We start from the raw sequence: 12020 nt of genomic DNA on the forward strand, positions 1-12020 counted from the left end.
GTGGAATGTTCTATATATGTCTATGAGGTAAAGTTGGTTGATTGTGTCCTTTAGGTCTTCTCTATCTTGTTGAGTTTCTTTCTAGATGTTCTGTCCTTTACAAAAATTTATGTATTGAAGTCTCCTACTATTACTGTGGAACTGTCAATTTCTCTTTCCAGTGCTGTTAGAGTGTGTTTCATGTAATTTGGAGCCTTGTCATGGGGTGAGTAAATATGTACTATGGTTATATCCTCATAGTGGATTGTCCTTTTAATCATTATATAATGTCCTTTCTTGTCTTTTATGGCAAATTTTGTTTTAAAGTCTGTTTTATGTGAAATTAGTATTGACACTCCTGCTCTTTTTTGGTTGCTGTTTGCTTGATATATTTTTTACATCTTTTGATTTTTAATATATTTATGTCTTTGTTTCTAAGGTGTGTCTCTTGTAGACAGCATATTTATGGGTCTTCTTCTTTTTTTTTAATCCATTCTGTCACTCTCTGCTTCTTTATGGGTGCATTTAAGCCATTTATGTTCAATATGATTATTAATAGGTATGAGTTTATTGATGTCATTTTGTAGTTTTTTTTTTTTTTTTTTGATGGTGCTGACAATTTCTTTGTTCATCTTAGTCTCCTGTGCTGAATTCCTTTTGAGGTGGATTTTTTTTCCCTTTCCTTCATTTTTGTAGATTTTGTGTTTAGTTAGCCCTTATGTGTTTCTTCTTTATTTTGGTGAGTAGATTTGTTAACTTTCTTTGCAGCTACCCTGAAATTACACCTATCTTCCTAAGTTTAAACCAGTATTTTGTTACTTGATATCACTTTTGTTTCCCCTCCATTTGAAAGTTCTATACCTACATCGTTTATTCTCTCTTATGTTATTCTGACTTTGTCATTTATAGATTGATCTCTCTGGTTGCTTGGTGTAAATCTTTTAGTTTTGTTTTATCCTTGAGAGTTCATTTCTTAGGAAGGTATCTGGCTGAGGCTCTTCTGTGTCCTAGATTCAGGTTGTTGTCTGATGTTGCTTGTTCTCTAATCAAAGGACTCCCTTTAATAATTCTTGTAAGTTTGGTTTGGTTTTTACACATTCCCTTAATTTCTGTTTATCTGAAAATGTCCTACTTTTATTGTCATATTTGAGCAAGAATTTTGCAGGATATATTTTTCTTGGTTGGAAGTTTTTTTTTTTTTTTCTTTCAAGTTTTTATGTATGTCACCCCTTTGCCTTCTTGCCTTCACAGTTCCTGCTGAGTAATCAAAGCTTTGTTTTATTGTTTCCCCTTTGTATGTGACTTTTCATTTTTCTCAAGCTGCTTTCAGGACTCTTTGTCTTTGGTTTTAGCAAGTGTGATTATGATGTGCTGTGATTTTCTTTTGAGGTCTATCATCTATGGGATTCCTTGAGCTTCTTGGTTAGTCAGCTTTTCCTCCTTTGTGATATTAAGGAATCTTCAATGATCCTCTCTGTGTTTTCCGTTTTCTCCCTCTGTTCTGAAACTCCAATCTCAAGAAAATTTTTGGCTTTTGATTGCATCACACTGTTTTCAGGGTTTCTTCATTCTTTTCTCTGATTTTTCCTCAAACAAATTGATGTTCAAGGAGTTGTCTTAAATTTTGCTGATCTTGTCTTCCATTATTTCAAATTTGCTCCTGAAACCTTCTATTAAATTAAATTTAAAAAGAAATTGCCTTTGAGCCAATTCAGACTCATAGTGACACTATAGGACAGAGTAGAACTCCCTCATAAGGTTTTCAAGGAGTGACTGGTGAAGTCAAACAGCCTATCTTTTGGTTGGCAGCTAAATGCTTAACCACTGCACCACCAAGGCCACCAAAACCATCCATGGCACTATTTCTGAAATCTGGCTGTTTAACTTTTATATTACTAATATCTGTTTTTGTATGATTTCTAGTTGTTTGTTTATTTTGACATTTTGTTCCTGTATTATTTTCTTGAATCCTTCCATTGCTTTGTTTGTATTTTCCATGATTTTATCTGTATTTTCCAGGATTTTGTCAATTTTTTCCTTATTTTTGTCTGTGTTTTCTTTCACCTCTTGGAGAGGCCTGAATATTACAGTTTTGAATTCCTTGTCAGGTAGTTCCAGAACCTTTTCTTCTACCGGAAGGTCATCTTCTACCAGAAGGTGTTTTATTTTGGTCACTTTCTGGAGCTGTCCTAGCCTGTTTTGTTATATGTTTTCATATTGTCTGCTGTCTTTGGGACATTCAGAAATTATTTTCTTCATTTATTAATTGCAGATTTGTTTTATCCCATTTTTTGTTTTATTTTGTTATGTGTGGGCAGGTGGGCTGGCTGTTCTTTGTTGCTTGTTTGTCTCTGGGAATGATACTTCTCACCACCTTGCCTATTTGGGCAGGGCTGGTCCCTCAGCTATGGTGTAGCAGGCAGATCCAGTGTGGGGGGGAGAGGATGATGATTGGTTTGTGGCATGTGCTGAGGCCAATAGGGTGGGGCCAGGGGCCAGTGCAGGGCAGGGTCCAGTGTTCCTTCCACTCCAGTGCCACTTGGAGATGCAACGCTCTGTGCATGGTGAAAGGGTGTGATGTATGGAACAAAGTGGTTGAGAGAAAGGAGAGAGAGAAACAGAAGCAAAAAAAAAAAGGAAATAACTAAATAAAATGGTGGCACAGTAGGATTCGATGAATGGGGGTGAGGCAGGCTTGATGAGGCCAAAAACAAACAAAAAATGGCACTGAAGGATCTGGCTGATGGTGCAGGGTAGACCCAGGCATCAGGAACCTGGTGTCCTTCCAGGGGAGTGACCATGGCCCATTAGAAAGTGGTGGAGGCCATGTAGAGGGGAGAAGGATGGGAGATAGGAATGCATTTATCCTTGATTACTGGCTGCTCTGTCTCCTTTTGGGAGCTCCAGAAATTTACCTTCCCCTACTCTCTGTCTACTATTCTTGGTGGCTGAGGTCCAAGGTGATGAATCTATGCCACTTTAGCTACTAAGGGACCTCCACTCCGTATCTCTCCTCATTCTCTGTTCTCTGTTGGTTTCTTACTCCATTCAGTGCTTGTGTTTTTTATCCCTTCATTTGATGCTTAGGGTTCCAGGATTAACGTTTATATCTGTTTTACTAAGTTTTTTGGTTCTTTGCTGTAGAAGGATGGCATAATGCTTCCATCTATAGTGCTATGTTAGCTCCACTTCTCTACAGATAATTTATAGATCAAAGAAAAATATCACAAAGGAAATTGGAAAATATTTTAAATTGAATTATAATAAAAATGCTACACACCAAAATGTGTGTGATCTCTAAAGCAGTGCTTAGAGGGATTTTAAGGAGCCCTGTTTGTGCTGTGGTTAAGCCCTCAGCTGCTAACTGAAAGGTCAGCGGTTGGAACCCACTAGCCACTTCACAGGAGAAGGACATGGTAGTCAGCTTTCGTAAAGATTTACAGCCTTGGAAACACTACTATGTGATTCTACTCTGTTTTATGGGGTCACAGTGAGTTGAAATTCACTCAACAACTACAAATAGAGGGAGTTATAACTCAATATGTTTACATTAGCTATTAAAGAAAGGTTGCTACCTCCAGTGACCACCCAGACAGGGAAAACAACAGAAAGTCCCTGATGGAACAGGAGAAAAGTGGAGTGCAGAACTCAAATCCACATTAAAAAACCAGACTTAATGCCCTGACTGAGACTAGAGGAACACTAGAAGACATGCATCCTGGACTTTCTGTTAACCTAGAACTAAAATCATTCGTGAAGCCAACTCTTCAGACAAAGATTAGACTGGACTATTATAAGACATAACATGATACTTGTGAAGAGTGTGCTTCTTAGTTGAGGTAGATGCACGATACTAAATGGGCAGCTTCTGTCCCGAGGCAAGATGAGAAGGCAGAAAGGAATAGGAGCTGGTTGAATGGACATAGGAAATGTAGGGTGGAAAGGGGGAGTGTGTTGTCACATTATAGGGATAGCAACTGGGGTCACATAACGATGTGTGTATAAATTTTTGTATAAGAAACTAACAATTCACCTAAAGCACAATAAAAAATAAAACAAAATAAAAATAAGTTAAAGAAAAGTAACAATCAATGATATATGGTATTACAAAGTTAGCTTAAAAAAATGAGCATGATAATCAAATTAAGTAGAAGAAAGGAAATATGACATGTATCAGTTATCTATTGCTGTTGTAGCAGAAATACCACAAGTGAACTGCTTTAACTAATAGAAATTCATTTTTTCACAGTTTAGGAAGCTAGCAGTACAAATTCAGGGCATCAGCTCCCGGAAAATGCTTTCTTACTCTATTGGTCCTGGGAAAAGATCCTTGTCATCAGTCTTCCCCTGTTTTAGGAGCTTTTCAGTACAGGAAACCCAGGTTCAAAAGATATGCTCCACTTCCGGCGCTTCATTCTTGTTGGCATGAGGTGTCTCTCCTCTCTGTTTGATTCACTCTTTTTATATCTCTAAAGATATTGACTCAAGATAAAACCTAATCTTATAGATTGTGCCCTGCCTAATTACCATGTTGTTGTTGTTGTTAAGTGTCATCAAGTCTGTTCCAACTCCTAATTAGCCTACCTACAACAGAATGAAAAACTGCACAGCGCTGCCACATCCTCACAATTGTTATCCTTGAGCCCATTGTTACAGCCACTGTGTCAATCCATCTCATTGAGGTTTTCCTCTTTTTTGCTAACCCTCTACTTTACCAAGCATGATATCCTCCAGGGACTGCCTCCTCCTGATAACATGTCTGAGTATGTGGGATGAAGTCTTCCCATTCTTGCTTATAAGGAGCATTCTGGCTGTACCTCTTTCAAGACAGATTTGTTTATTCTTCTGGCAATTCATGACATATTCAATATTCTTCTCCATACCATAATTCTAAGGCATCAATTCTTCTTCAGTCTTCTTTATTCATTGACCAGCTTTCACATGCACATGAGATGATTGAAAACATCATGGATTCATTCAGACACATTTTAGTCTTAAAGTGACAACTTTTCTTTAAAGAGGTCTTTTGCAGCTTATTTGCCAATGCGATATGTCTTTTGATTTCTTGACTGCTGCCCCTATGGGCATTGATATGGATTCAAGTAAAATGAAATCCTTTACTACTTCAATTTTTTCTCCATTTATCATGATGCTGCTTACTGGTCAGTTTGTAAGGATTTTTGCTTTCTTTATGTTGAGGTGTAATCCATGCTGAAGGCTGTCATCTCTGATCTTCATCAATAAGTGCTTCAAGTCCTCTTCACTTTCAGCAAGCAAGATTGTGCCATCTGCATAACAGGTTGTTAATGGGTCTTCCTCCAATCCTGATACCCAGTCTTCTTCATATAATCCAGCTTCTCAGATTATGTGCTCAGCGTACAGAATGAATATCTATGATGAAAGGATACAACCCTGATGCACACTTTTCATAGCTTTAAACCAAGCAGTATACCCTTGTTCTGCTCGAACTGCTGACTCTCAGTGTATGTACAAGTTCGGCATAAGCACAATTAAGTGTTCTAGAATTCCCATTTTTTGTAATGTTACCCAAAATTTGTTATTATCCACACAGTTGAATGCCTTTGCAAAGTCAATAAAACACAAGTAAACATCTTTCTGGTATTCTCTGCTTTCAGCCAAGATCCATCTGACATCAGTAATTATATACCCGGTTCCACGACTTCTGCTGAATCCAGCTTCAATTTCTGGTGCTTCCCTGTAGATGTACTGCTGCAACTGCTTTTGAATGATCTTCAGCAAAATTTTACTTGTGTGTGATATCAAAGGTATAGCTTAACAATTTCTGCATTCTGTTGGATCACCTTTCTTTAGAATGAGCACAAATATGGATCTCTTCCAGTTGGTTGGCCAGGCAACTGTCTTCCAAATTTCTTGACTTTGAAAAGTGAGCACTTCCAGTGCTGCACTAGTTTGTTGAAATATCTCAGTTGGTATTCCATCAATTCCTGAAGCCTAGTTTTTCTCCAGTGCCTTCAGTGCAGCTCAGATTTCTTCAAGTACTGTAGTTCTTGATGAAATGCTGCCTCCTGAAATGGCTGAATGATGACCAACTCTTTTTGGTGCAGTGACTCATGTATTCCTTCCAACTTTTATTGATGGTCCCTACATCATTTAATATTTTTTTCATAAAATCCCATTGTATTGCAACTCTAGCCTGGAATTTTCTCTTCAGTTCTTTCAGTTTGTGAAATACTGAATGTGTTCTTCCAATTTTTTTTTTTTTTTCTAGCCCTAGGTCTTTGCACATTTCATTATGTTACTTTATTTTCTCTTCCTGAGCTACCCTTTTATTTCTTCTGATCAGCTCCTTTACTTTATCATTTCTTCCTTTCACTTTAGCTACTCCACTTTCTAGAGCAAGTTTCAGAGTCTCTTCTTACATCTATTTTGGTGTTTTCTTTCTTTCCTGCCTTTTTAATGACCTCTTGCTTTCTTCACATATAATGTCCTTAATGTTATTCCATAACTCATCTAGTCTCCAGTTATTAGTGTTTAATGAGTCAAATCTATTCTTGAGATTGTCTCTAAATTCAAGTGAGATATACTCAAGGTCATACTTTGGCTCTAGTGGGCCTGTTTAAATTTTCTTCAGCTTCAACTTGAACTTACTTATGAACAATTTTGGTGGTCTGTTCCATAGTTGGCCCCTGGCCTTGTTCTGAGTATTGATATTGAGATTTTTCATCATTTCTTTAAACATAAGTAATCAGTTTGATTCCTGTGTTTTCCATGTGGTGAGGCCTACATGTATAGTCACCCTTTATGTTTTTGAAAAAACATATTTTCAATGAGTAACTTGTTGGTGTTACAAAATTCTTTCGTGTGATCTCCAGTGTCATTTTTATCACCAAAGCCATATTTTTCAACTACTAATCTTTCTTCTTTGTTTCCAACTTTTGCATTCCAATCAGCAGTAATTATCAATGCATCTTGATTGCATGTTTGATCAACTTCAGACTGCAGAAGATGGTTAAAATCTTTAATTTCTTTATTTGAATTCTAGTTGTATTAACTGATCTTCCTTTAAGGCGTATGGGTATTACCTATAACTGACAGTGTAGTAAGTTAGGACAGATCTTGAAATGTTCTTTTCGATGATGAATGCAACACCATTCCTCTTCAATTTGTCATTCCCTGCATAGTATACCCTATGATTGTCTGACCTGAAATGGCCAGTACCTGTCCATTTCAGCTCACTAATCCCTAGGGTATTGATGTGTATGTGTTTCATTTTATTATTTTTTTTTAATTTTGTTTTTATTGTGCTTTAAGTGAAAGTTTATGAATCAAGTCAGTCTCTCATACAAAAATTTATACACGCCTTGCTATATACTCTTAATTGTTCTTCCCCTAATGAGACAGCACACTCCTGACCTCCACTCTCTTTTTCGTGTCCATTCGGCCAGCTTCTGACCCCCTCTACCCTCTCATCTCCCCTTCAGACAGGAGATACTAACATAGTCTCAAGTGTCTACTTGACCCAAGGAGCTCATTCTTAACCAGTATCATTGTCTATCCCATAGTCCAGTCCAATCCCTGTCTCAAGAGTTGGCTTTGGGAATGGTTTCTGTCTTAACAGAAGGTCTGGGGACCATGACCTCCAGGATCATTCTAATCTCAGACCATTAAGTCTGGTCTTTTTATGAGAAATTGGGGTCTGCATCCCACTGCTCTTCTGCTCCCTTCAGGGTTCTCTGTTGTGTTCCCTGTCAGGACATTCATAGGTGGTACCCAGGTACCATCTAGCTCTGGTCTCAGGCTAATGTAGTCTCTGCTTTATGTGGCCCTTTCTGCCTCTTGGGCTCATAATTAGCTTGTGTCTTTGGTGTTCATTCTCCTTTGCTCCAGATGGGTTGAGACCAATTGATGCATCTTAGATGGCTGCTCACTAGTGTTTAACACCCCAGACGCCACTCCCCAAAGTGGAATGCAGAATGTTTTCTTAACAGATTTTTTTTATGCCTATTGACTTAGATGTCACCGGAAACCATGGTCCCCAAACCCCTGTACCTACTGCGTTGGCCTTTGAAGCATTCAGTTTATTCAGGTAACTTCTCTGCTTTTGGTTTACTCCAGTTGTGCTGACCTCTCCTGTATTATCTATTGTCTTTCCCTTCACCTAAAATGGTTCTTATATACTATTTAATTAGTGAAAAGCCCTCTCCCTCTTTACCTCCCTCCCCCCACTCATAACCATCAAATAATATTTTTTTCAGTTTATACTATTTCTTGAGTTCTTGTAATAGTGGTCTTATACAATATTTGTCCTTTTGCAACTGACTTTTTGTAATTTCCATCAGCATAATGTCTTCCAGATTCCTCCATGTTATGAAACTTTTCACAGATACATCACTGTTCTTCACTGATGCCTAGTATTCCATTGAGTGAATATACCATAACTTATTTATCCATTCATCCATTGATGAGCACTTTGGTTGCTTCCATCTTTTTGCTATTGTAAACAGCGCTGCAATGAACATGGGTGTGCATATGTCTGTTCGTGTAAAGGCTCTTATTTCTCTAGGATATATTCTAAGGAGTGGAATTGCTGGATTATATGGTAGTTCTATTTCTAGCTTTTTAAGGAAGGGTAAATTGATTTCCAAAGTAGTTGTGCCGTTTTACATTCCCACTCACCAGCAGTGTATAAGTGTTTCAGTCTCTCCACAGCCTCTCCAACATTTATTATTTTATGTTTTTTGGATTAATACCAGCCTTGTTGGAGTGAGATAGAATCTCATTTTAGTTTTGATTTGCATTTCTCTAATGGTTAATGACTGTGAGCATTTCCTCGTATATCTGTTAGCTACCTGAATGTTTTCTTTGGTGAAGTGCCTATTCACATCTTTTGCCCATTTTTTAATTGTATGATTAGTCTTTTTGTAGTTGAGTTTTTGCAGTATCATGTAGATTTTAGAGGTCAGGCACTGATCAGAAATATCTTAGCTAAAAACTTTTTCCCAATCTGTAGGTATTTTTTTTTTTTTTACTCTTTTGGTGAAGTCTTTGGATGAGCAAAGGTGTTTGATTTTTAGGAGATCCAGTTATCTAGTTTTTCTTCTGCATTGTTAGTAATGTTTTGTATACTGTTTATGCCATGTATTAAGGCTCCTAACATCCCTATTTTTTCTTCCATGATCGTTATCGTTTTAGATTTTATATCTGGGTCTTTGATCCATTTTGAGCTCGTTTTTGTGCATGGTGTGAGGTTGGATCTTGTTTCATTTTTTTGCGGATGGATATCCAGTTATGCCAGCATCATTTGTTAAAAAGACTACCTTTTCCCCATTTAACTGACTTTGGGCCTTTGTCAAATATCGACTGCTCATATGTTGGTGGATTTATGCCTGGATTCTCAATTCTGTTCCATTGTTCTATGTATCTGCTGTTGTAACAGTACCAAGCTGTTTTGACTACTGTGGCAGTATAATAGGTTCTAAAATCAGGTACAGTGAGGCCTACCACTTTGTTCTTCTTTTTCAGTGATGCTTTACTTATTCAGGGCCCCTTTCCTTTCCATATGAAAATGGCGATTTGTTTCTCCATCTCATTAAAAAATGCCCTTGGAATTTGGATTGGAACTGCATTGTATCTATAGAACACTTTTGGTAGAATAGACATTTTTACAATGTTAAGTCTTTCTATCCATGATCAAGGTATGTTTTTCCACTTATGGAGGTCTCTTTTGGTTTCTTGCAGAAGTGTTTTGTACGTTTCTTTGTATAAGTTTCTTTGTATAAGTCTTTTACATCTCTGGTAAGATTTGTTCCTAAGTATTTCATCTTCTTGAGGGCTACTGTAAATGGTACTGATTTGGTGATTTCTTCTTTGATGTTCTTTTTGTTGGTGTAGAGGAACCCAACTGACTTTTGTATGTTTATCTAGTATCCGGATAATCTGCTGAATTCCTCTTTTAGTTTCAGTAGCTCTCTTGAGGATTCCTTAGGGTTTTCTGTGTATAAGGTCATGTCATTTGCAAACAGAGATATTTTACTTCATCCCTGCCAATTTGGGTACCCTTTATTTCTTTATCTAGCCTAATTGCTCAGGCTAGGACCTCCAGCACAGTGTTGAATAAGAGTGGTTATAAAGGGCATCCTTGTCTGGTTCCTGATCTCAGGGGGAATGCTTTCAGGCTCTCTCCATTTAGGATGATGTTGGCTATTAGTTTTGTATAAATGCCCTTTATTATGCTGAGGAATTTTCCTTCTATTCCTATTTTGCTGAGAGTTTTTTTTTTTTTTTAATATGAATGAGCGTTGAACTTTGTCAAATGTCTTTTCTGCATCAATTGGTAAAATCACGTGATTCTTGTCTTTGTTTTATTTATGTGGTGGATTACATTAATTGTTTTTCTCATGTTGAACCATCCCTGCATACTTGGTATGAACCCCACTTAGTCATGGTGAATTATATTTTTTTGATATGTTGTTGAAATCTTTTGGCTAGAATTTTGTTGAGGATTTTTTAATCTAAATTCGTGAGGAATACAGGTCTGTAATTTTCTTTGTTCATGATGTCTTTACCTGACTTTGTATCAGGGATATGCTAGCTTCATAAAATGAGTTTGGGAATACTCCATCCTTCTCTAAGCTCTAAAATACCTTTAGTAGTAGTGGTGTTAATTCTTCTCTGAAAGGTTGGTAGAACTCTGCTGTGAAGCTGTCCAGGCCAGGGTTTTTGTTTTTGAATTTTTTGGGTGGGGAAGTTTTTTGATTACCTTCTCAATCTCTTCTTTTGTTATGGGTCTATTTAGTTGTTCTAACTTTTATGTTAGTTTAGGTAGGTAGTGTGTTTCTAGGAATTCATCCATTTCTTCTCTGTTCTCAAATTTGTTAGATTACAATTTTTCATAGTAATCTGATATGATTCTTTTAATTTCAGTTCAGTCTCTTGTAATGTTGCCCATCTCATTTCTTATTTGGGTTATTTGCTTCCTCTCCTATTTTCTGTTTGTCAGTTTTGCCAATGGTTTATCAATTTTCTTAATTTTTTCAAAGAACCAGTTTTTGGTCTTGTTAATTCTTTCAATTGTTTTTCTGTTTTTTGTTTCATTTAATTCCGCTCTAGTATTTATTATGTGCTTTTTTTCTGGTGCCTGAATGTTTCTTTTGTTGCTCTCTTTCTATTTGTTCAAGTTGTAGGGATAATTCTTTGATTTTGGCCCTTTCTTCTTTTTGTATGTGTGCATTTATTGATATAAATTGGCCTCCTCTGAGCACTGCTTTCACTGTGCCCCAAAGGTTCTGAAATGAAGTGTTTTCATTCTCATTGGATACTATGAATTTCTTTATTCCATCCTTAATGTCTTCAATAACCCAGTCTTTTTTAAGCAGGGTATTGTTCAGTTTCCAAGTGTTTGATTTATTTTCACTGCTTTTTCTGTTACTGATTTCTACTTTTATGTCCTTATGGTCAGAGAAGATGCTTTGTAATATTTCAATGTTTTGGGTTCTGCTATGGTTTCCTTTATAACCTAATATGTGGTTTATTCTAGAGAATGTTCCATGAGCACTAGAAAAGAAAGTATACTTAACTGCCGTTGGGTGGAATGTTCTGTATATGCCTATAAGGTCGAGTTGGTTGATTGTGGCATTTAGATCTTCCATGCCATTATTGAGCTTCTTTCTGGATGTCCTGTCCTTCACCGAAAGTGGTGTGTTGAAGTCTCCTACTATAATTGTGGTGCTGTCTATCTCTCCTTTCAATGCTGATGGTTTGTTTTATGTATCTTGCAGCCCTGTCATTGGTGCATAAATATTTAATATGGTTATATCCTTCTAGTATATTATCCCTTTAATCATTCTATATTGTCCTTCCTTATCCTTTGTGGTGAATTTAACTTTAAAGTCTATTTTGTCAGAAATTAATATCGCCACTCCTGCTCTTTTTTGATTGTGGTTTGCTTGATATATTTTTTTCTATCCTTTGAGTTTTAGTTTGTCTCTAATTCTAAGGTGTGTCTCTTGTAGGCAGCATAGAGATGGATCTTGGTTTTTAATCAATTCTGCCAGTATCTG

Source organism: Loxodonta africana, chromosome 2 (genome assembly GCF_030014295.1).
Source record: "Loxodonta africana isolate mLoxAfr1 chromosome 2, mLoxAfr1.hap2, whole genome shotgun sequence".
In the NCBI taxonomy this organism is placed as follows: Eukaryota; Metazoa; Chordata; class Mammalia; order Proboscidea; family Elephantidae; genus Loxodonta; species Loxodonta africana.